Genomic DNA, 24,476 nt, shown 5'->3' on the forward strand with positions numbered 1-24,476 from the left:
AAGCAGCGATTCTACATAACACCTGTTTCCTCACAAAGCCAGAGAAAAAGAATGCCTAGCCTGAGGGGTACTAGCGGTCATTTCAAGTCCTACTTGGCAAAGGGCAATTACCTGCTTTCCTAGAGCAGCTCTCCACCTTGATTTGGTTTTGGTGTAAGCCTTATTTTGGTGGCTGTCAACTTCTTTCTTGAATCTGCAATTATGTTGCAATGCACAGAGGTATTTGAATATCACAGGACTCCCTCGGAAAAGGTTACGCCACATACAGCAGGCTATGAAGTAAATGGTTGAGTTTTCCATGTGTATAGATAACCTGCTTACAGTCTAGTCCCATTCACCCCAAACATGAGGAGAAAAGTAGGGCCTTGCTTGCTTACTAGCTGCACCCCGCTGTGTGCTTGTCACTGGTGCTGGGGGGGCGGGCAGCGTAGCTCAGTGGTACAGCATCTGTTTTGGATGCAGAAGGTCCCAGGATCAATCCTCAACATATCCAGGTATGACTGAGAGAGACTCCTTCCTGAAACCCTGGAATGCTGCTTTCAGTCAGTGTAGATAATACTGAGCTAGATAGGCAAGTGATCTGTCTTGGTGTAAGGCAGCTTCCTGTCTTCCTGTGTTTTAGTGAAGGGGCATAAGTTAGAGGTAAAGCATTTGTTTTGTATGCAGATGGTTCAGTCCCTAGCATCTCTAAGTAGGACTGCTACGAATGTCTGCTGTCTAGGCTCTCCACTTGGGGGTGCAAACCTGCTCTTTCCCTCACATGATGGTAATTGCAAGGGGTGTGTGTGCAGTGCTTTTATTTATTTATTTATTTATTTATTGCACTTTTAAACCGCCCTTTAGCAACAGGCTCTCAGGGCGGTGTACAACAGAATAAAACCACATTTAAAAACCAACGAATGTGGATTACAATATATAGGTATAAAAACACATTAAAAACAGATTAAGATAAAATTAATAGAGATTACAATTAATAAACTATAAAAGTAAAATTAAAACTAATATTAAAATGCCTGGGCAAAGAGGTAGGTCATGCTACAAATTTGTCATGCTACAAATAATAACTCCCTTTTTTGTCCAGTGAAGACCACCATAGTTGTCTCCCGGGCCAGTGCATTCCTGTTGAATTTGCATCCTTGCAAATTTTTTCAATTAGGCTTTTGCTGTCAGTTGCTCTGTGGACCCGTGATGCTATAACGCAGCAGAAAGAGCACGGCTTCAATTCGAACTCCCAGGTTGAGATGTTAAAGCTGACTGGTAGAACAACTGTTTCTCAAGTTAAGCAAATGACTGGAAGTTGCTGAGAGTGTGAAAGTTTTGGTGTTTCTGCAGTTCTTTTCCTGGCTTTACAATTACACTTAACACAGCACAGCATTGCCAAAATCAACTTATTAGATACATAACAACAGATGCGAACACACAAGTTCCAAAGAATGAGAACTGTGTTAGGAGTGATTCAAGAACTGGGGTTGGGTGGGAGGGTGAAGAGAGAGAAAGAGAGAGGAGGTAATCCAGGTATAAAATCTGTTCTGCAAAGCTGGGAAGGACAGAGAAGATTTAAATGAAAACCCTGAGGATTTTCAGAAGTCAAAGGTGCTTATGGGCAGGAACTGTTAGATAATTTCACAAGGTGCAGGATGTGTAACCAACCATGACCATTGTCCTCAAGGAACTTACTTCAGAAGGGGCTACAGGTTTAAAGCTTGTAATATAATTCACTTGATGGGTGTCTCTTTCACTGCTAACCCAGAAGGAGAAAAGAGAGAGGTTAAAAAGAACCTCTCTGAAGCTTCCCAGATCTTGAAGGCAATTCATCCTTCATTTGGCACAGTTTCCTCAACTCTCAAAGTATTGTGGGACCGAATAGAATGAAAAGGACCTGTCTTGTGAGGCAAGAGTTAGAAAACTAGGACAAGCTGAGTAAGGAACAGACAAATTGCATTCCTTCATGAAAGCTGCTGTTGTAGGGGTTCATGAAACATGCATACAGTTCAGGGCTAGCCATTGTGATGATGCCCTCCAGATGTTTATTTATAAAAATATTTGTCTACTGCTCTTTCATTTAAAAAATCAAAGTGGTTTACAACACATTAACAACAGCAACAACAATTATAGAATAAAAAACATTAAAATGCAATAAAAACAAAGGTCAACTGCTGTGAAAAAAGCATCTTCTTAATTGCCTGCATAAGCCTGGCGGAACAGAAAAGTTTTAAGCAGGCGCTTAACAGTTAAAACAGAAGGCGCCTGCTCCATGTTCTTGGACTGCAATTCCAGTCATCCCCAGCCAGGATGGCTAATGGTCAGTGATGATGGAAATTGTAGTCTGGCAACATCTGGAGGGTACCACTTGGCTAGCCCTGAATAAATCATGATGGCAATGTATTTATTTAGACTATTTAGACTAGACTGTCTAATGTAACCCTTCATTAGGAAGCTGTAGATATTGTAATGTCTTTTAATTTATAATTGTTTCTTTATCTTTACGTGTTGGCAATATTTTTTTGCATTGTTTATTCCATATTCTGTTAAATAAAGTTTCTTTTTTGGGGGTGGGGGCCTCCTAAAGAAGATGTATACTTGGGATGCATTAGGAATATTATATTTAATTTCTCATTTTTAGGCATTTTATGCAATATATTTGTTTATTTATTTATCCAAATACTGGTATACCATAATTTCATTTTAAAAAACCAAAGTGGTTTACAACAATTGTATAAAACACATAAAGTTTTATAATTACAAGTTGCCAGCCGTTACAGAAAATGTAATTAAAATCATGCAACTGTGTGGCTCTCCACATTTTTCTTTTTTTCCCATAATTGTAATTCATAACGAGCATCGTGTCTGATTTGGCCACTTTCTCTTAAGCCCTTTTCAGGCATTATTGAGCTGAGGGTGCTGCAGTGATGCACTTTTAGCCCTTCCCAGTGTGTTTCTTTTCTTTTCTTTTTTTGGATTGGGTAAAAATGAGGCACACCTATGAACAGGTTGGAAAGCTGGCACTATTGTGAGCACCTGTGCATCTGCTGGAACATCCTTACTGATGGTGGCAGTGGCACTTCATCCAGATCCTCTTCTGACACTGCCTCTGGTTAAGCATCCAATTCCTCCTCCTCGGGAGAGGCTCAAGTGGCAGCTTGGGCTGAGAGGTGGGACGAGGACTGCCTTATTGTTAGGCAGTGCTTCTTCTGTTGAAACTAAGGGGGGGAGCTGTCACTGTGTAAACTGCTGAAGCCTTCTCCCGTTTCATCCACCTCCCTCTGCAGTCCACTGGGCCCCTCCCCAGGATCCCATTCTTCTTCCTCCTCCTGATCACTCCACCAGGAGGCCTCCACAGGGCCCATGACAGAATGAAAGAGAGCACTCTAGACAAGTAATTCCCAGCATCATGGAACATCTTTATCCTGACTTGATGCAACTCCGCACTAATTCTGCATCAACTTCCATCTTTCCCATTTGTTGTACCGCATAACGTTATTGGTCAGGACCACATCTGTTTATAGTGACACACTTCCCTACATTTGATGTGGTGTCCTAGGTCAGCAAGCCGCACAAAAATATGGGGCTTTTCACCTTACTTTCATGAGATGGTTATTGGCATGCTTTTTTGTGGTTGGTTACACCCTGTCATTGGACACTCATACACGCTTGATCCACATACACTCTTGATCCAGGCAAGCACAAGGCATTGTCATACTTCAAGGGTGCAATTCATCCAGGCAAAACACTCATGGGTGGCATAGCTGGTAAGGAGTGTGACCTTAGTCCTGAGAAGGGATGGACAGATCTGTCTATTTGCATTCTCTCAGTTTCTCATTTTTCCAATTTTAAATCCGGTTCTCTTTATTTTCATAGCAATTTCTGTTTTTTGTTTTTATCTTCATGAAATTTCATAGCATTTTAGTATAAATTTATCCTAGTAAACACATATTGGTATTCAATTTTAACTACATGTTTAATGTGTTTTCGTATGTTATTTTCACTTATTGTAAGCATTGGAGGTCACTGATTCATAGGGTCACCATAAGTCATAATCGACTTGAAGGCACATAACAACAATAATTGATATGCACATTTTCCCTGAACATATGCATTCTTGCAAGTGTTGTTTTGGTTGGAGAACTGCATTGCAAGATTTGGAGAAGGGTGAATTTCCAAGGATGGCTGTTTAAGTTCTTCTTTGTTTTGCAAAATGCAAATGAGGTAGTTTTGCCTTTCAATGTGAATGGAATATCCCTAATCCAGAAGGCCAGACAGAGATGTTTGAAGGGCTGCATTCAGCCCCCAGTCTGAGGTTCCCTGCCCCTGGGTTAAAAGCTCATTAAGCTTTTAAGAAAGCATGGTTGTTTTGGGATGGGCTATCAAAGCCATGTGGAATCTACCACCATATTATTTCATATATATATGCTGGACTACAATTCCCATCATTCCTGACCATTGGCCGTGCTGGCTGGGGCTGATAGGAGTTATAGTCCAGCAACATCTGGGGACCCAAAGATTAGGAAAGACTGCTTTAAGTTGTTAAGTTAGCAGCTGCTCTGGCATCTGTCTTCCTGATTTTCTTAATCTACATTATATCTGCTAAAGAACAAGGCTGAGTCAGCTCATTGTGTAATGAGATTGTTCTAATAAAAATGAATAACCTTTGTCTACTGAGCAAAATAACTTTAAAGGAACTTCTAAACTCTTCATTCCTCTGAGCCCTAACTTGAAAGTGAAGATTTTAGAAGTTTCTTTCATTTGGCTGTGGGAATGAGGATAATTACATTCTGGAGTGGTTGTGTTATTAGCAATCCCCAGAGAACTGCAAGGGCCAGCTTTAAGTCATTTAGAATCTCTGTAATGAGGAGAAGTGGTGCAGGCCTGTAAAATCAGTACCATTTATTAAAACAAAACAAAAACATGGCTTACAAACAAGGTTAATGAATAGAGATGTAAATCCTGCCCACACAAGGGGCAGGGAGTGCTGGAGTATTATAGATGCAGCTCAGCTTTGGTGCCATTTTAAATCTGTCCTGAGATAATCCGATTCCCCAAGTGCAATCTGTTTTAAAAACAGCAACAACAGTTGGAGAGCTTGCTGGGCAAAATGTTTATTGTTTTCTTCCTCTTTTCCTCTGTGCTAGCATTCAGTGATAACTGAGAATGAACTTCTTCACCTTTTGGCACATTAAATACAACATGGCAGCAAAATCACACGTCTTACATTAGTTTCTTGGCAATTTCCCCTCCCTCACTTTCCCAGAGGTGAAGGTCTGTTTTTTTCCCCTTACAGCAGGGATGTGGGACCTTTCCCAGCCCAAGTACCACATTCCCTCATGGGTAACATTCAAGGGCAGGGGGAAGGATGCCTGTACCATTTAGAAAATTTTGATTTAATAATAGCTTGTCAAAAGGCACAGTGTCAAAAATGCCTTCATGAAGCCTCTCTTTTGAATTCACAGCAGAACATGCATCAACTGAAGTAAAATAGATCTGAAGCAAATTATGATATCTTGCAGTCCAAGATTTACATTTCAACAACTGGTCATAACACAAATTGGGGGAAAACCCTATTGGAGGTTCTTTTAAAGTTCTCCAGTGGTTAATCAAGGAACAACAGATGTGGGCTCTAATAGAGGGAAGCCCTACTTGCATGCCAGTGGCTGGTGGGTAGGGCCAAAGGCAAAAGTAGTCAGAAGAATGGATGAGAGACTCTTACCTATGTACAATAGACTACACGCCAGGCATGCAAAGGCCAGAGGTTTCTATACCCACCTATAACCCACATGTTTGTCCATTCTCTATCAGGGCAAACAAGAAGCAGTACCAGAGTTTGAGGATACATTCTAACAAGGCAAAAGCACTCGAGGGTGTGAAGTGTGGTCTGGGAAAAGAAGGTGTGTCCCTAGGACAGTGCTAAGGCCCAGATAAACAGGCTTGGAGGCCTGGAGTGCTGCATCTGGCCCTAGGCCTGAGGTTCCCCACTCCTGCCTTATAGGAAAAGCGGTTGGACTACAGCCACATCCACATCAGACATTTATTCTACTTTCAACAGTCATGGCGTCCCCCAAATAATCCTGGGAAGTGTAGTTAGTGAAGGGTGCTGAGAGTTACTAGGAGACTCCTATTCCCCTGACAGAGCTCCAGTATCCAGAGTGATTTAACAGTCAGCCCCTTTTCCTAGAGTTCCAGGAGTTGGAGCTCTGTGAGGTGAATAATGTTCTCCTCTCAGCACCCTTCACAAACTACCCTTTCTAGGATTCTTTGGGGGAAGCCACGACTGTGGAATAAATGTCTGGTGTGGATGTGGCTTTAATTGTGTTTATTTTGGTGCAATCCTTAGGCTTCCTGATTCCAGAGGCTCAAGGCATAACAGAACACATATTTGAGTGCCACGATGTTGGCCACCAGTAATATATGGCTTTAAGAAAGGTTTAGGATGGAGAACCTGTGCACGCCCTGCCCCGTTGCTGTGCTACAGTTCCCATCATCTTGGACCATTGGCCATGCTGGCTAGGACTGACAGGAGTCCAACAACATTTGGAGGATTGGAGGATCTGTTGTTCAGCAATTTCATTGGAAAATGGCTAATAGCCATCATAGCTAAGCATGGCATCTCCATGTTAAGAGGCAGCATACCTCTGATTTTCAGATATGGTGGGCAAAGGATGGATAGCTACTACCAACGTCCTATTAGGAGACCCCCTTTCCCCTCACAGGACCTCAATTCTCAGAGGTCCCTGGAAAGAGGAACTGATGGTTAAATCTCTTGGAATCGTAGCTCTGTGAGGGGAATAGGGGCCTCCCAACAACTTTCAGGATCCTTAACAAACTACAGTTGCCAGGATTCATAGGGGGAAGCCAAGGGATATATAATAATGCTTTGAACATATGGTGCAGATGTGGCCATTATGAAACATTTTTCATGATCTTATTAATTCTAGACCAACTTTCTCCATGCTAGTGCCCTCCAGATATTTTGGACTACAACTCCCATCAGCCCAGTCACCACAAGTTGTCATCCAAAACATCTGGAGGGCTACCAGTTAGGTTACATCTGTATTGTTTCATCTCTCTGAGGGCAGAGAAGAATCCTGTTCAGAAAATCCTGTTCAGAAAATGGCTGATATTTGGCTCATTTCTGCAAATTGATTTTATCTAACAGGAGCCCTGTCTCTTTCCATCAATTACAAACAAGTCAAAGAGGATTCACTTATGAATCACCCACTCAAGTCAGTTTTGTTATCTTTGTAGTGGCATGGTAAATGTGTGTTAAGTACAAAACTGGGTGCAAAGTGAATCTCATGGGCAGAATCACAAGGTTTTCAAGCAAGTTAAAACTCATGCCATTTCCTTAAGCTGTCTTGGACCACATTCACGCCATACATTTATTCCACTGTTATTCCACTTTAAACAGCCATGGCTTCCCCCAAAGAGTCCTGGGAAGTGTAGTTTGTGAAGGGTGCTGAGTGTTGTTGGGAGACTCCTGTTCTCCTCATCGACCTGCAGTTCCCAGAGTTCCTGGGAAGAGGGACTGATTGTGAAACCACTTTGAGAATTGTAGCTCTGTGAGGTGAATAGAGGGTCTCTATTCCTTGAAGACAATGAACTTAATTCAAATGAACTCCACCAGAATCAGAGGCAGCACTATCCTTTTTTTTTTTTTGGTAGAACAGGTGATAATTAAAGAGGTGAGTTTTCTCAGATATTTGAAAATGGCCAATATTTCAAAGCAAAGCTCAAAAGCATTATTGCTGATTTAGCCTTTTCTCTTTGTTTGGGAATTCTGGATCCTTTTTCAATTTAAATTCAATTACCTGTTTGAGCTAAATGTACACCTTGAACCTCCAGTATGAAATTATCAAGGCTTAGAAATACAGAGGAAAGGTGCACAGCTCTGTTTTTCAAAAGACATGTGCCTCATTCTTCATATCTAATCCCTTATCTATTCAAAATTCAGAAATATCCGCCCTCCCACAGCCTCTCTCCCACTTTTTAAAAAACAACAGTAATTTTGACCTGAATAATCAATGTCATCTAATTAGAGATCCACACTGAATTTAACAAAAGACATTTCTTGGCTCTGAAATGTTTTCCCAAATTACTCAAGGCTGGTATAAGGGGAAAAAATCATTTCTCTATCCTTTTAAACATTTTATTACCTTCGCTGTATTTATTCATCTGCCTACTGACTTACCACCCAGAAGTCAAAATGGAATTACTGGCTCTTTATTATTGCAGCTGATATATATTTTCATTGTGCGGCATGTCAACTTGGTCTCTGGTTTCTAAATTATGTCCTGTGCCTTAGATAATGATCACATAGCTGGGTGTTTAAAGAGAGAGCTAGCTTTTGCCAGGACTTAGCAAGTATGGTGGTGTCTTATCTATACAAACTTGCTCCAGCTATTTAATTACAGAGGGACTGAGAGTTTCTAATAATCCATGCTATCTAATCTTCCTCCCTTCAGTTGGGGAGCCACATGGTCCTTAACATAAACTTCTTTCCCTTTGCTCCCCCTCTCCCAGCAATTATAGATCTTTATCTATAAACCAAAAATGGAGATTGGTCAAACTGACAGCATTTGGGAGTCAGGATCCTTACTTCCTGCAATATTCAGCACTTTACTGGAGATCAAGGCATTACAAGACTTTATACCTATCTCTTATCTGTGCTTTTTAAAAAACACACTTTCCCCTACTTTTAATCTATTACCTGTGCTTGGGTATAAACATTTCCTGCCTCCCTACTTAAGTGTAGGTATTGCAAAAGGAGATTTCTATAGCAGGAAAAGGAGCTTTGAGAGTCCTTCGGACTTCCCAGGAGGGTCCCTCCGCCTGTGCAGCCTCTGAGACGGGCTCCCGTCTTGGATGAAACTTTTTCAGTTTTAAATCCAGTCAGAAGGGTTTTTTTTGACTGGGGATAATTTCTTCCGGATAAGGAAGAAACGTGAGATTTCCCACACAGCTTTGTTGTGTTTGTTGGAGACTGGAATTTGTCAGAATTGTCTGTGAAAGAAGGTCTTCCAGCAGCTCGGACGGAGCTAGGATTTCTAGCTAGCTCAGCTGAATAAGTGAGCCGTTTTTTTTTTCTTCAAAGAAAAACGGTCTAACAGGCAAGCATTCTCCTGTCTACGCTCATTATTTTGTTATCTATACAGCTAAAGAGATTTCTCAAAGAACCAGCAATTAAGAAAACCTGGGTGAGTCAAAACTTTCTCTTTTACTCACGGAACTAAGGGGGAAGAAAATAAAAATAGCCTATCTTTTTTTTATTGCAAAAAGCTGACATGGAAATTAGCATTATAAAGATTACAACGGATGAGGGGTTTCTGATTGGAAGAGAAAAGAAAAATATTTTTGATTTATAAGACTTTTGTGTAATATATGTCTGGGACTATTTTTTCTGGTCTACTTTTTTTTTTGACGAATCTGCTCATTCCTTCTGCTACTAGTTATTTGGACGCTGTGAACTAAAGCTGTTTTTGCACTTCTGGGCATATAAGAGATAAGGGCTGTCTAGAGTGTGACGTCAGTTGGTTTGAAAGATTAACTCCTTTGTAACTGGATAAAAAAATAAATTGCTCTTTGCTTGGGACATTGAAAATTGAAGGAGTTTTGTTCCTTTGGTTTTAAGAATGACAATTAAGAAGATCATGGATGTACAAGAAGGGACTTTATCTTTAGATATGTTTCAGAAAATAATGAATGGGATTAAGTCAATAAAACAAGAACTGAGAAATAATAGTCAAGCGTTGAGAATTGAATTTGACGAAATGAGACAGGAGCTGAAAGAAATTCAGGATTCTATGAGAAAGGAGAATAAAGATAGATCTGGAAAACCAAAAAAGGATGAAAGAAAAATTAAAGGCAAGGTTCAAACTATGGAGATTGGATTAAATATGGACCTGGAAAAAGATTTGGATTTCCTGGCTGTGATGGATCCTGGAGACAAATATTACGGTTTGGAACTCAACGCTGTCCCTGAAGGAATTGATGAAGAGATTGGAGATAAAGATATTATCGGTTCAAAAAAATTCCTGGACTGGAAGGATTTGATGGAACTTGAAATGGAGAAAGTTAACAGAATTAATCCCTGTTTTGTGTCAATGGAAAAATCTTCAAGAGATGTGCTAGTGTATTCTGTAAAAAAGAGGAACAGAGATGCGGCTTTGCAACAATACTTCAGTGATACGTTCGGAATTGATGGCAAGGAAATATCTGTGATAAAGGAAATTCCTATCAGACTCTTATTATATGACTATGACAGCAAAATTATTGGGTGCGTAAAGATGGAAGATGGAAGATGGAACCAACAAGGATAATGGAAGAAGAGCGATTTGAAATTACTGGACTTAGTAGACTTGATGAGTTGGATTAATTGACATGTTTATCTAGAAAAAAAATTGATGGACATATATCTCAAGGATTGGAAACTTCTCTTTGACTTTTTGTGGAAGAATAAAATGATATGATGTTAATGAAATTTGATACCAATTAAGATAACCGCTGGAGGAAGGTGATTTTATAATCTATTAAGAGACAGGCTTGTTATATATGTTGGATGTTGGATCGGGCACAAGCAGATGCCCAGAATGCAGAACAGGATAGTGACAGGCTAGATCCCAGTTGAATCACTCAGCCAGACAAGACATAGGTTTTAAGAGTCACTTTTACTGACATGAAAAGTTTCAGGATACATTTACAAGCTCTTTCTCTCTACTAACAAACTCCTCGACCCCCACACCCTGCCAGTTTGAGTTTCCAGCTATCTACTGATAAGACAGCTGGTTGTCCTGGCAACGTGTCCTTGAGGAGTGCACGTCCACTCCAGCCTTGTGAGCTACTTGGCCTTGTAACTCTGCCATGGAAAAATACTCTTAGGAACTTTTTACTTGCCAACACCTCCCACCTATTTTTCCATAAGCAGCACCTTTTACATTTGTTCACATTTTTGCTTCCATTTGTCATTACATTTACATTTCTTGCATGATATATTATCCTGTTTACATTAACATCAGTTCTGTTTCATTATTTTTATTACATTCATTTCTGCATTTACTTATATCATTTTCTTCCACATGATACATCATCTTTTTTTTAGTTTACATGTTCAGTTCAGTTTCTTTGTTCCTTTATTTTTCAGAGGTTTTACAAACATCATCAGTTTATCTCTTTGGGTTTTACACACTCCAAGTATAATGTGTCAGCATCCATTACCCTGTGTGTTTGTGCTTCAATCCCCTTTACTGTGGCAATCCTAAATCTGTCAGGCAGCACACTCACATTTGCCCTTCCAGAACGTCTCAACATTTGCTTGTCACTTTTACCAAGGTATTCTTTTACCCCTGTTTCTCTGTCATGTACTGTGGGTGCATTTGTACTAGACTTGGCTTCAGTGTTTCTTGCTGACACAATTGCTTTGGTTTGCTGACACACGTTACAGGCTACATATTTACCACAATTTCTTAATGTCACATCTTTACTATTTTCAGTTGCTTTCACCACATTTTGATATCCTATATGTCCCAATTTTCTGTGCCATAAATGTACACAATTATTGTGGGGTTTCTCATTGGCACACATAAGCACATGATTTGTTTGTTTCAAGTGTAGGTAGAACAATGAGTTCTTTACTATCCCTTTCATGAATATTTTGTTCCCTTTCATGACTTGACATGAGCCCCTTTGAAACAACACATTGAACCCCATTCCATTAAGTTTAGAAACACAGCCATAATGTTACATTCGATATCAGGAACAAACAGCACACCTGTCATAATGGTATTGAAACCTGCTAATTTCACTGTACCCCTACTTTTGATCTGTTTCTTAGATCCATCAGCCATTATTACATGATCCTCTACGTCACAAAATGTATGAAACATAGATTTATCTTTGATTATACTATTTGTTGCCCCACTGTCAATTGCCCATAAATCTTTACAGTTATTTCCCTGCTCATTGTTAATACATTGCTTATTCTTACTAGCATAGATCACCTGTACACATGGTTTTCTTCCTCTTCCTCTTCTTCTTGCTTCACAATTCCTTTGAAGATGTTGCCTGGAACCACAAAAATAACACGCCTTTTGTCCATACAGTCTCTCTTGTGCAGCTTTGTTGTTCTGTTTTTCCACGTTGTGTTTAGACTCAGTCTTTTCCTGCTTTGCCATTTCCTGCCTTCTTTGAAATTCTTGTAATAGTTTTCCTTCAATATAATCCATGGTTAGGTTTGCGTCATTCATTGCTTCCATAGAACTCACCAGAGCATCATAACTGGAATCCAGACTTGATAACACAATATAAACTTTTTGTATTTGGGAATGTTCAATGTCACGTTCTGTCAATTCATCAAATAGTCTATTCATCTCCAATAAGTGCTCTGACATGGTTGTATCTCCAGATAAGCGCATCTGATATAATCTTCTGGCAAGATATATTTTAGAACTAGCAGTCTTTTTCACATGAATATTTTTCAAAGTTTCCCAGGTTTCCTTTGCTGTTACTGCGTCACGCACGTGCAGTAATTGAGAATCATCAATAGCAAGAACAATTAACGCCTTTGCCCTCTCATCCAGCCTTCTCCAATCTGCTGGAATTGGCACTACGGCGGGTGGGTCTTCTGCGATTACATTCCAAACTCCTTCTTTCACTAGAAAAGCCTGCATTCTCTGTTTCCAACTGCCATAATTTTTCCCTGTCAGCCTTTCCAAGAGAATCCCGGCCGATAACGTAACAGACATACTTTCACTTTTCACAGTTTACTGCCTTTGTAATTAGAGCTTCTCACCTCCGTCCTTCAGTCAGTTATTCCCACGGCTCTCTCACAGCTTTCAACTCAGCTTTCGATTTCTCTGTCTCTCTGCTGTTTTACTCACTGGTCTGCAGTTCTGGCTTTTCTCTGCCGCTTTTCTGCAATCCTCAGCACCAGGTAACCATCAGCACCAGGTAACCATTCTCTGCTACCACTTGTTGGATGTTGGATCAGGCACAAGCAGATGCCCAGAATGCAGAACAGAATAGTGACAGGCTAGATCCCAGTTGAATCACTCAGCCAGACAAGACATAGGTTTTAAGAGTCACTTTTACTGACATGAAAAGTTTCAGGATACATTTACAAGCTCTTTCTCTCTACTAACAAACTCCTCGACCCCCACACCCTGCCAGTTTGAGTTTCCAGCTATCTACTGATAAGACAGCTGGTTGTCCTGGCAACGTGTCCTTGAGGAGTGCACGTCCACTCCAGCCTTGTGAGCTACTTGGCCTTGTAACTCTGCCATGGAAAAATACTCTTAGGTGGACTTCCGGGAAGGGTGACTTAGCCTGTGCCTGCTTTTGAGACGGGCTCCTGCCTCAAAAGAAGCTTATTCAGATATATCAGTCAGTTTTTTCTTTTTTTTTTGACTGATTAAACTTCTCCCGGGTAGGGAGAAACGAAGAGATTAACCTCAAAGCCTATTTTTGTTGGGACGACCAGATCTCATTAATTTATGGGACGAGGTCCAGCCGACGAAGGTGGGACGGATTTTTAACAGCAAGCTCTATCTGATAAAGCGAACGTTCACCTTATCTTCTAAGAGAGAACGCACTAACAGGCAAGCACCCTTCTTTCTATATTTTTCTTTTACTTGACTTAAATTGTTGCTGTTTAAAAGAGATTTGCCAGATTGATCAGTTTTTGACATCTCACTGGGGAGCCATAACTTCTCTCTGCTACGCACTAATTAATAGCTTATCTCTGTTTTTGTTGCAAAAAGCTGTCCTGGATTTGCATTCTAAAGATATACACAGAAGAGGGATTTCTATTCCAGATTTTTATTTTGAAAAATATTATACTGTTTTGAGACTACTCTCTTTTTGGTCTATTTTATTTTGACGAATCTGTTTCTTGACGATTGCCATTAATTGTTTCGATCCTGGGAACTGCATTTTGTTTACTTAACTATTGGAGAGATAAGGCTGTCTGCTCTGTTTATACTGTGATGTCACCAAGTTTGGAGTATTAACCCAATTGTTGCTGAAATAAGAAGTGGTTTTCCTATATTTTTCTTTTAAAATGGCAATTAAGAAAGTGGCTGAAAATCTGGAAATAACTATGTTTCAGAAAATAATGGATGAGATTGAGATAATGAAAATTGAATTGAGTAAAATGAAGCAGGAGATTAAAGATATAAGGGTCCCTGTGAGAGAGGTGACCCTGGAAGGGGTCCCTGTGAGAGAGGAGACCCCAGAGATTGGAACAGGGGTCCCTGTGAGAGAGGTGACCCTGGAGACTGGAATAGGGGTCCCTGTGAGAGAGGAGATCCCGGAGATTGGAACCAACGTGGAACAGGAACAAGATTTGGAGTCTATGGACTTTAGAAATAAAATCTATTGTTTGGAACTCAATGTTATCTCTGAAGAAATGAATGAAGATTCTAGAGATAAAGTTATCAATGGCATGGATAATCTTCTGGACTGGAATGATGTGATGGAGCCCAATATAGAGAAAATCTATGGAATTAACTGCAGCCATGTGACAATGGAAAAACTTTTAAGAGATGACCCAGTGTATTTTGAAAAAAAGAACAGAGATATGATTTTACAGCAGTATTTCAGCAACCTATTCAGAATGGATGGCAAGAAAATATGTGGGATAGAGGTAATCCCCATCAGACTCTTACTATATGACTATGGCTTTGACAGCAAGATTATTATGGAATACTGATAATGGAAGATTGGATATTGAAATTACTGGACTTAACAAGACTACTGAAGATGGAAGATGGAAAATGGAACTAATAGAGATAATAGAACAATGGCTACTGAAATTATTGAACCTAACAGATTCTGATGTGATGGATTAATTGAAATGTTTATTTTGACTATGGTTATGACAATAAGATTATCATAATTAGTAATGAGATGGATTAATCGATATGCTTATCTGGAAAAAAAAATTGATAGATATATTTCTTAAAGAATTGAAACCTCTCTTTGACTTTTTGTGGAAAGAATAAAGTAATGTTTATGAGATTTGATGATTAAGTAAGATAACTACTGGAGGAAAGTGATTTTATAATATGACTTAAGAGACAGGATTGTTATATATTATAGACTTATAACTGATTTGATCTTTGACAAATGGGAAGTCAATATTTTACTCTTTATTTTTTATTTTTGTTTTTTTTTTTTCTTTTTTTCTTTTTGTTTAACTATTTTTGATTTTGTTTTTTGTCTTTGAATGTTTTATGATTTTGTCTTGTATGTTTTATGAAAATCTGAATAAAAATTATTGAAAAAAAGAAAAGAAAAATACTCTTAGGAACTTTTTACTTGCCAACAATATATTATAGACTTATAGCTGAACTACGACAAATCGGAAGTCAATATTTTAATATTTTTTTCTTTTTTTATTGTATTAGTTATTGATTTGTGTTTTTTCTTTTTGTATTGTTTTGGTTTGGAAAATTTGAATAAAAATTAATTGAAAAAAAAAAGAGAGTCCTTGAAGTCCTTTGAAGAGACTGAATGTTCTTAGCAAGCACAGGACAAAGTTCTCCAGCCACTAGATCAGGAATGTTGAAGCTGTGCCCCCCCTTCAACCCCATCCAACATGGCCAGGGATGATGGGTGTTGTAGTTCAGAAGTATCTCAGAAACCAAATGTTCCCGATCCCTGTGTTGTATAATACCAGAGCTGTGTAGTCCTCACTCTGTCCTCTGTTTGTTTTCCCTCTTTTTCTTTATTGCCCTCACTTTATTTTATTTGGATTGTACAACTTTTTGGCAAGGACTGTTTTTTATTTTTTTATTTTATGTACAGTGCCAAGTGAATTTGATGGCTCTACATAAATAGATGATGATGATGATGTGCATTTGTGGTGCTAAACCCTGTTTTTCACCCAGGTAACCTCAAAATCTGCTTCAAGATTTCCTGCCTGAAACCTTGGAGAGCTGCTGCCAATCAGTATTGACAATACTGACCAAAATGGACCAATGGTCTGACTCAGTATAAGGCAGCTTTCTATGTTTCTAAGTAGACACTGGTGCTGTAATTTATTTTTAATGTGTTTTAGTTAGCCTACCTTTTAAAACGATAGGTTGTATTGCTGTCACTGTTGTTTTTAGGGATTTTTTTGTCAATAGTCATTGATTATATTATGAGCTACCTTGATAGGCTATGCCACAAAAGCTGGCATGTAGATAATTAATTAATTGATTGATTAATATTGATGATTACATATTTGGCTAATTTGAATATAAAAACAAAACAATGATTTAGTTGGATGTACCCGTTAACTTGTTTTTAAATTGTTATTGATTATATATTGACCTACCTTGGTCATGCCCCAAAAGATGGTATCTAAATGCTTTAATTAATTAATATTGATTGACTGGTATTGAAAAATATATAATAGACTTAATCATGTTTAAAGAGATTTCAACGTATTTTCTTCCTTTAAGACTTAAACAGTGCTTTAGTTGAATGAACAGGTTAACACAGGTGTGGGGAACTTTTGGCCCTCTGGGTATTGTTGAACTATAACTCCCATCAGCCCCAGAAAGTATCATTTATGACCAGGGATGATAGGGCTTGTAGGTCAGCAACATCTGAAAGGCCAAAGGCTCTCCACATCTGGGTTAACAGATTGTGGCCAACAGAAATACATCTTGACATAACTTAGATTTGTGAGAGATGGCTCCATGGGGGGGGGGAGAGAAGAACAACCCTTCCCAAGCATGTTACAAAAGTGTATTTCCTCGAAATAGTTCTCAGGTGGAGATGAGCCAACAGAAAAATGTATTCCATAACAGGCAATGTGTTTGATACATGCTCTAAGTATCTATGAAAATGGCATTGCTACATTTCTAATTGAGCCATTTGTAATGCACAGGAAGGAAAGGTAGACTTCATTCTTCCACTTTAAATAGCCATTTGGTTCTCATTGTTAAATTTATCTGCCTAATTGCATTTCCTTGTCACATGTACATGTGGGTTAAGTCTCTGATTTTTTCAATAAAAGATGCACCATTTAGAAATAAACTAACTTAACTTGCAAGCCAAGGCCTGCCATCTGCTAGACTGGGGGTGGGAAATCAATGTAGAACTTAGATTAACACAAACAGACTAAGAAGTGTAAGAATTCCCCATGTTTCCTCCTTAATTTAGAGCTGTTTTTTTTCTCTTTGGGAGAGAGAGAAACCATTAAAATCTGTCTTTATACAGAACATTTTGTGAGGTAGCTTTTGTGCTACTTGCCACACAATGGAAACAGGAGCCCTTATACTCCACCACAGGCCCACCTGACATAGGGATGGTTCATATCTGCAGTCAATGAAACCTCACAGGTGTGATCTATGTGAATTGTAGTTTTTGTTTGTGAACACATATGGAAATAAAGAGACAAGACACAAGACATTGGATGACATTTTTAACTGAACTATTAATTCAACCCCAAACCAGATCTGCATAGAGGAATCAAGGTGCAGAATCAAACTAACAACCAAACTGTGAGTGAGCCAACCCTGCCAAGGGCCAGGGGGAGACCTTCCTCGACCCCCTTACTTTAGCCTTGCCCTCATTTTACCCCCAGGTGAGTAGAGAGGCCTTCCTGAACCCCCTTCCCTGTGGAAGGAAAAGGGGAAGCTCTGGTGTCCACTGAGGGGGAAGGGGGAGGGCTATGGTGAGCCCTGGAGGGGGAGATTTGGTGACCTATGGGGGGAAAAGAGCCACACAACTCTAGGCAGGTGTTACAAGTTTTCCCCAAAGGTGCTCCCTAACTATGCCAGCAAGTCCCACAGCCCTTGAAGGCAAGACTCGGGTCTACATCCTTCCCCTTTAAAGGTGTCTAAGGGTGCTCACCAAACTTTAACAATCTCATAACTTTGGGTCATGCTTTGGAGAGTGTGGAATCTGAATAATGCTGATGCTTCTGGAATTCTCTCTCAAGCATTGGGAACCTTTCTCAGCCTCAGAACTGCTTCGTCTCATGGGGAAACGTATCAGCGGCCACATGCCAATAGTAGATGGGGCCAGAGGAATAGAGCAATGGATACGACTGTTACCTTTGTACAGTTGGCCACATTCCAGCCATGCAAAAGTCAGAAGTTTCTACACTCACACAAACCCATCCCCATCTAGGCAAACAAAATGCACTATGGCCACTAACTTCAATGGCTTTTTAAAATATATATATAATTTAAAAATATTTGCATTTCTTCATATATTTCTTCATATATGTTTGTGTGTATGTGTATGTCACACTTACAAAAGGGGAAACTGGCAACACGTGGGGGGAGGGGTGCTCTGGTGACCCATGAGAAGAAGGGGGAGTGCTCTGGCAAGCCATGGGGGATGAAGGGGAATCTTTGTTGACCCCTGGGGGGGAAGGGGGCAACTTTGATGACCTGTGGTTGGAAGGGGCAGCTTTAGTTAATAACATAGGTGTCAATAACATTAGTTAGAACAAAGAATAATATAAGCAATTTAACAAGACCATAATACTTTAACAAAGACAATCATACTAGAGAGAGGGATAAAGAAAAAGAAATCAAAAAAGAAAGCAAGGAAAAATATGGAGGGGAGGAGAAGCCAAGAAAAAGAAAATTACATATTGATAGATTGTTATATTAATGTAAAACATTTTTGGGGGGATTTCTCAATATTGTTTGGGCTGTCACTTCTTGTAATAAATAAAAAAGTGTTCCAAAACAGTTTTATTTTAATACAGTCCCACCAACTTTGATGGCTTTAAAAGAGGATTAGACAAATTATGAATTTGTGGCTACTAATCCTGATGGCTATGTTCAACCTCCACTTTCGGAAATGCAGTATGCTTCTGAATACCAGTTGCTAGAAATCCTTCAATTGTCTTATTATATAAACAGCTCTGCCCTTGAGAGACTTGACTGCAAAATTAACTTGTTAACTAGTCTTGTCACTCTGGCTGTCAAAGCTGGTTCCTATGAGAGCAATGGCTTTTGAAGGAGGGGGACCCTGAAGCTTATTACATGGCTGGTAGCCTCTCACACAGATATGTCTTTATTTCTGTTAATGTGAAAGAAATGTTGACTATTTTTAAAAGGGGGTCATGTATGAGATCATGTATCATGACAAGGGTCATGTATGAGATGGTTCTTGAGGCCTAGCTCTGTGCATACTTGAGGGATTTGGCCAGATCAGCTCATGTTCCAACCAATGCAGGCTAGTTGGCATCCTATGCAAAACAAACCAGACAGTTATCCATGATCCCATTGCTAGAAAGGGACTATGCTATCGCCTAATCATCTTAGATGTTTTTCTTTCTTTTGTAGGTTTAGTTCTCTCATGGAATCAGTAAACCTGCATCTGGCTGTACTATTTTAGACTACATGTAGGAACTTATATGTGACCCAGTGAACCCAAGCAGGCTTATTTTTCTGATGAAAACAAAAAATTTTTTTTCGGGGGGGGGGCTAAAACACTGTAGTGCAATATCATTTTTCATCCAGATAGGCCCATCTTTAATTTCCCCCCACTTTAAACAGTGATAAAAGAGAGAGTTGAACACAAGGTTGCCTCATGGCATCAACACAATGCTCAAACTCTATTTTAAGCATTTGGAATTGCAGGGATTTATTTGCGTGTGTGTTTTTAATTATAAACCTGGCAGCTTAACATGGCCTTGGGGACTTTCCTTTATTAAATGAACATTCTCTCAAACAGACATAGCTGACTTCCTTTTCCCATGCTCAGTCCTTCAAAAATTTGAAATCCAAGGTTGAACTTTCCTTATTCTTTGTTCCATCATCTTGTATTGAAAAATCATGTCACAATTTAGCCAATGGTACAATTGAAGCAAATGCCTCCCTTGTAAACATGTGAAGATTTTTTTTAAAAAAAAAATGCAAAGATTTACATTTTAAAAATGCAGTTCCTACTTTCTGTGGGGGCGCCTTTGCCTCCATCCAACCCCAAGCTTAAGAAAGATGCAGGTGGTTTAATGCAATGGCTGAGGGAGGTCGCGTGACCTCTGATCCATTGGGGGACAGGTGGCGAGCAAGGTATTTAAGCTTGCTACACCCTCTGGTCTCCCTCTTCATTCATTTGTGGCTCCAGCCTCCCACCCTTTCAGTATGAGTTTTGCTAGTCGCCGTTTAGGGGCTAAGAAGGAATTTTGGGGGGAGGCATACTTAGCCTCCCCTTTGGTTTGCCTACTCCATACTGCAGGGTTTAATTCAATTGTCTTCTTGAGTGGTGGGGCTGATACCAGTTGGGGTGGAGTTCAGGCAGGTGATGAGGTTGGAGGGTTAGTAAGAGGTATACTGAGGTAGTTATGGGATTAGAAGCACCCTTTGGGGAACTCCCAGTGTTTAGGCCTGGGGTGTACCGGGGGGCTCTGGGGGCCTCTCTTGTGCATTCTGGTAAATGCTGGTACGGCGGGCCCGGATGCACAGGGTGGGTCACCACCCAGGGCTCACGCTAGCAAGGTGGGATGTATTTATCCACATCCTTGGCTGGGGGGCTGCAGCCTACAGCTGTTGACATGCCCAGGAGTCTGGGGAGGAAGGATGTTCCCCCGCCAGAGGTAGTTTGAGCCTCAGCGCCTGAACAGCTTTAATTTGGTTAATTTGGTTGATCTGGTTCAAGGGTTTTCCAAACATTTTATTGTTATATTTTAATAAATATAACATCTTCCCAATCTTGTGTTTCGAGTCTTTCTTGGCGGTGTGGGGGCAAAGAATTCACATTATTATTTTAATTCAAAGTATCTTGGGTTTCTTGTTTTACAGTCAATGAACCGTTTAATCCAGTGCAATGCATAATTTTCATCAAATTCAGTCAGTCAGATTTTTTTATTGTTGGTAGCCAATGGCTATTACAATTTAACTCACAAGCAAACAAATAAAACAATCTAAAAATGAATTGTAAACATATATATTTTCAGAAATGCTAGCTGTCAAAACTTATATTTGCAAAGTTCACCAGATCATTTACATTTAAAAAAAATCCCCTTGTCAGTCAACATAAATATCAGCACAAAAATGTGTATTTAATATGCATGTTATCTCAACATACACATTTCTAAACATCTTTTATCCAAAAACAGCATTTTGTTAGGGTTTTTGTTTAGCTGAGAAATATATCACAAACTTCAGAGAAGTGCAAAATCCAGAGAATAAGTGTATGGTGATTGGTACATTAGCCTGGGAGGTGCTGTTCAGATCAGTTCACCATGAGATTCACTGAAATTTAATTTCTCAAGCATTCCCAGCTGGGGAACATTAGCCAGCTGACACAGTCTTTTCCCCCAATAACATCTCTGAAATGAATCAACATCATGACATACTGTCCGTGGTGGCTGCTGCCCATTGGGATCGGTAGGACGGAAGACAGGAAGACCAATAGTAGGTGGAGCCAGAGCCAAGAGCAGGCAATCAACTAATTCTACTTCTGTCCCCATCCTCCTCCCTGCTGAATTGTAAAAGGGCAACATAGGAAGAGGAAGCTGACAGGCAGTGCCCCCCGACTGGTTATAAAAAGGAAGGCAGGCAGGAGGGCAAACTGAAGTTAGTGGGGCAGGGTCCCATTTGCCCCAGTGGACTACCCTCCACTGTATGATAGTGTCATTCCAAATGAAGCATTGTGGGAAGCTACCGCAACCTGTTGATGAACTATTGAGCAGCTTTGTTGCCATTTGCAGCAGCAGAGCATTTAAGTTTAAATACATTTTATATATATATATATAATATATATATATATATATATAATATCCCATTTTTTACTCCAAAAGTGCCCCTGTGGTGGCTCACAACCATAAAATAGCTACAAATTACAACACAACAGTAAAAGTCAACAAAACTAAAAGTATCAATAGGATCAAGTAAAAATCTAATCCAACAGAGGAATAGAAAAGGTGTGGGTGGGGCAAAACACCGCCCTAGGCTGAGAGGAAGGGTGGGATATAAATCAAATAATAAATAAATAAAAATGTGTTCTACCATTAGAATTAGGAAGCAATCCAAACTCAAGATCCACCAGGATGAGCACAGTTTGAAATAGGTGGATCTCTGGCTGAGTCGGATGAAGCTCAGCCCAGCTCAGCCAGAGACATGCCAGTGCAAGTCTGTTTGGGCTCAGACAAAGCTGAGGTAGGTCCTGACAAAGGGGCATGGCTGTGTGGGGATTCGAACCCTGGTCTCCCAGGTCGTAGTCCAACACCTTAACCACTACACCACACTGGCTCTCATAATAGCCTGGTAAATGATAGTAATTCAGGTCTTCTTCATATCAAGTTTTTCTGGTGAGTGAGTTGATGAGATATTAACTGGTATGAAGCTAATAGCGTGACTTATGGTCTTTTTTGTGGAGACGGATAAATGCATAGTGAGTGTACATGCATATATCAAAAAGGTCTTAGAATAATAGTGTAATACAAACCTGCACAGATTAAAAGAGGCTTTCACTTACTTTCTATTTTTTAGTTCCAGTTATATATTTAATCTGGTCCTGAATAATTTTATTGGGGAAAGCCTCTTTATGTATTAGAAATATTTGCTCAGAAAGAATAACTATATGGGTAGCTTCAGTGTGATTATAGGGATTCCCAAAGATGGTCTTTATTTGTAGATTGGAGGAAAATGCTTGTATCAGGTTAGACAATCTCCCCATCAAGCAATGTTCAACCCGTCAGTAATTCCTGAATAAGTAGGAGGACCATAAAGCTATCCAGTCCACCACTCTAATCTGAAAAAAATTCCAGACCATCTTCTAGGACTGCAACTTTAATCAACTCATTGACTGTGGCTGGAATCTTATACATGCTTACATGGGATCAAGCCCCCCTGAACTCAATGGGACTTATTTCTGAGCAAACAGAACTCTACACACTTGATATATATGTATTTTTAGGCCCCACCCTATTCTTGTGACTGCAGATTGTTTTAAATTGCTTTGCTCCAGCAAAGGAACAATCTTGATTATTCCTTTGAAGCCCCACCTTTAGCAACTCCACACCTGATGTTCTCTTTTTGCAGGTGAATCTTTGTTCTCTTGGGCTTGATATTGGATGTTCTGGATTTTGGTATTGAGTCTTGGTTTTTAGGTCAATATAGGTGATTTTAATGGAGAGTGATGCATTTTATTATTTTTTTGATCCCTGAGGTTCTTTTAAAGCTAGGTGGGTTGTCTATGTCTATACCTCTGTCTATATTTATATATATTTCAAATAAAGGTTGAATAAACAAATGGACCTCATCCCCTCCACTAATAAATTCATTTTTATTGAGAAAAACAACCTCCTGATTTAAGGACATCACTTTCCCTTTACATTTTTTTTAAAAAAAACTCAAATCCTATGGATGGACAATTTGAAGATGTTGAATTTCCCAAAAATTGGTAAGGACAGCTGCCTCAAAATTCAAAAACAATTTTTAAACTGTTCACCAAAATGTGCACTGTATTATTTCAATGGCATAAATTCCAATTTGGCAGAAGAGTGCACTCCTCTGCAACAATCGTAGGCACTTCACCTTTAAAACCCAGAACCACATTTTCAGAGGACAAGAGAAATATTTTTTCTCCGAAGGAAGACAACGAGACGGCTGTGATATACATATACACCTGCTTATACATAGAAATATATCTCTTAGCTTTCTATTTCCCAAGCCAAATAGCTGCACTTCCTCTCCTTTATTGTAAAAAATAACTTGGGTAGAGATTTCTTTCCCAGACCATAAATATATATTGTGTGTATTGCTCAGTTTTATAAATGACTAACAAGTGTGGCTGAAAAATAATTTCATTCCTGCACAGTGACCAGTTTGTTTTGGCCAGATGTGATGAATAGCTTTCTTATAGCACACTTGTTTCCCCACCCAACCCTCCTACCCTCCACCTCCCAGTTGCAGGTACGATTTAGAAGAATGTGGATTGAAGATGGTAGTGTAGCCTAGCTGGTATTTTGATGCAGAAAACGGAAGCAAGCATTGTATAAAAATCTAATAGGGGAGGAAATCTTAAAGGACTGTTGTGGGAATTGAGGGTTATATGATTACTCTTATGCCACATAAAAACTCATCTGAGAATTTATTTCTGACTGACCGCTGGGACTTTAAAGTTTCTGAAAAATGTTATTTTATACATTGGGCGAATAAATGCCCTTGAAGTGAAAATAAATCACTTCTTTGAACAGAACAATCATACATATATTTGGCTACAAGCGCTTTGTTTCCTGAGTAATTTTAAACAGTCTGGCAAGTGTTGAAACTTTCCTTAGGCAGAGTCAAAGTAAAATAAGTCTCGTGCCACTGTTGTTGCTGTTTGGTAGTTCTAAGGCACATTTAGGCACTCATTGGAGTGTCAAGTCTCTGCTTTCTGTCATCATCATCATCATATCGTGAATGTGCATGGTTCGTACAATAGGACAGGTCTCTGCCCGGAGGAGTTTACAATACAAAATTCAGCATGGAGAAACAACAGTCCAAGGGTGAGGTGAGGGAAAGGGAGGTAGGGGTAAATGGGAAAAG

The 24,476-nt window shown here is 39.5% G+C and overlaps 1 long non-coding RNA gene across 1 annotated transcript in view; it reads left to right on the forward strand.

Moving 5' to 3' along the window:
- Positions 1-24,476, forward strand: part of LOC133371484 (uncharacterized) — a 108,904-nt gene that overhangs the window by 47,181 nt on the left and 37,247 nt on the right. The gene's annotated exons all lie outside the window — the stretch shown is intronic.

Source organism: Rhineura floridana, chromosome 16 (genome assembly GCF_030035675.1).
Source record: "Rhineura floridana isolate rRhiFlo1 chromosome 16, rRhiFlo1.hap2, whole genome shotgun sequence".
NCBI classification, from domain to species: Eukaryota; Metazoa; Chordata; class Lepidosauria; order Squamata; family Rhineuridae; genus Rhineura; species Rhineura floridana.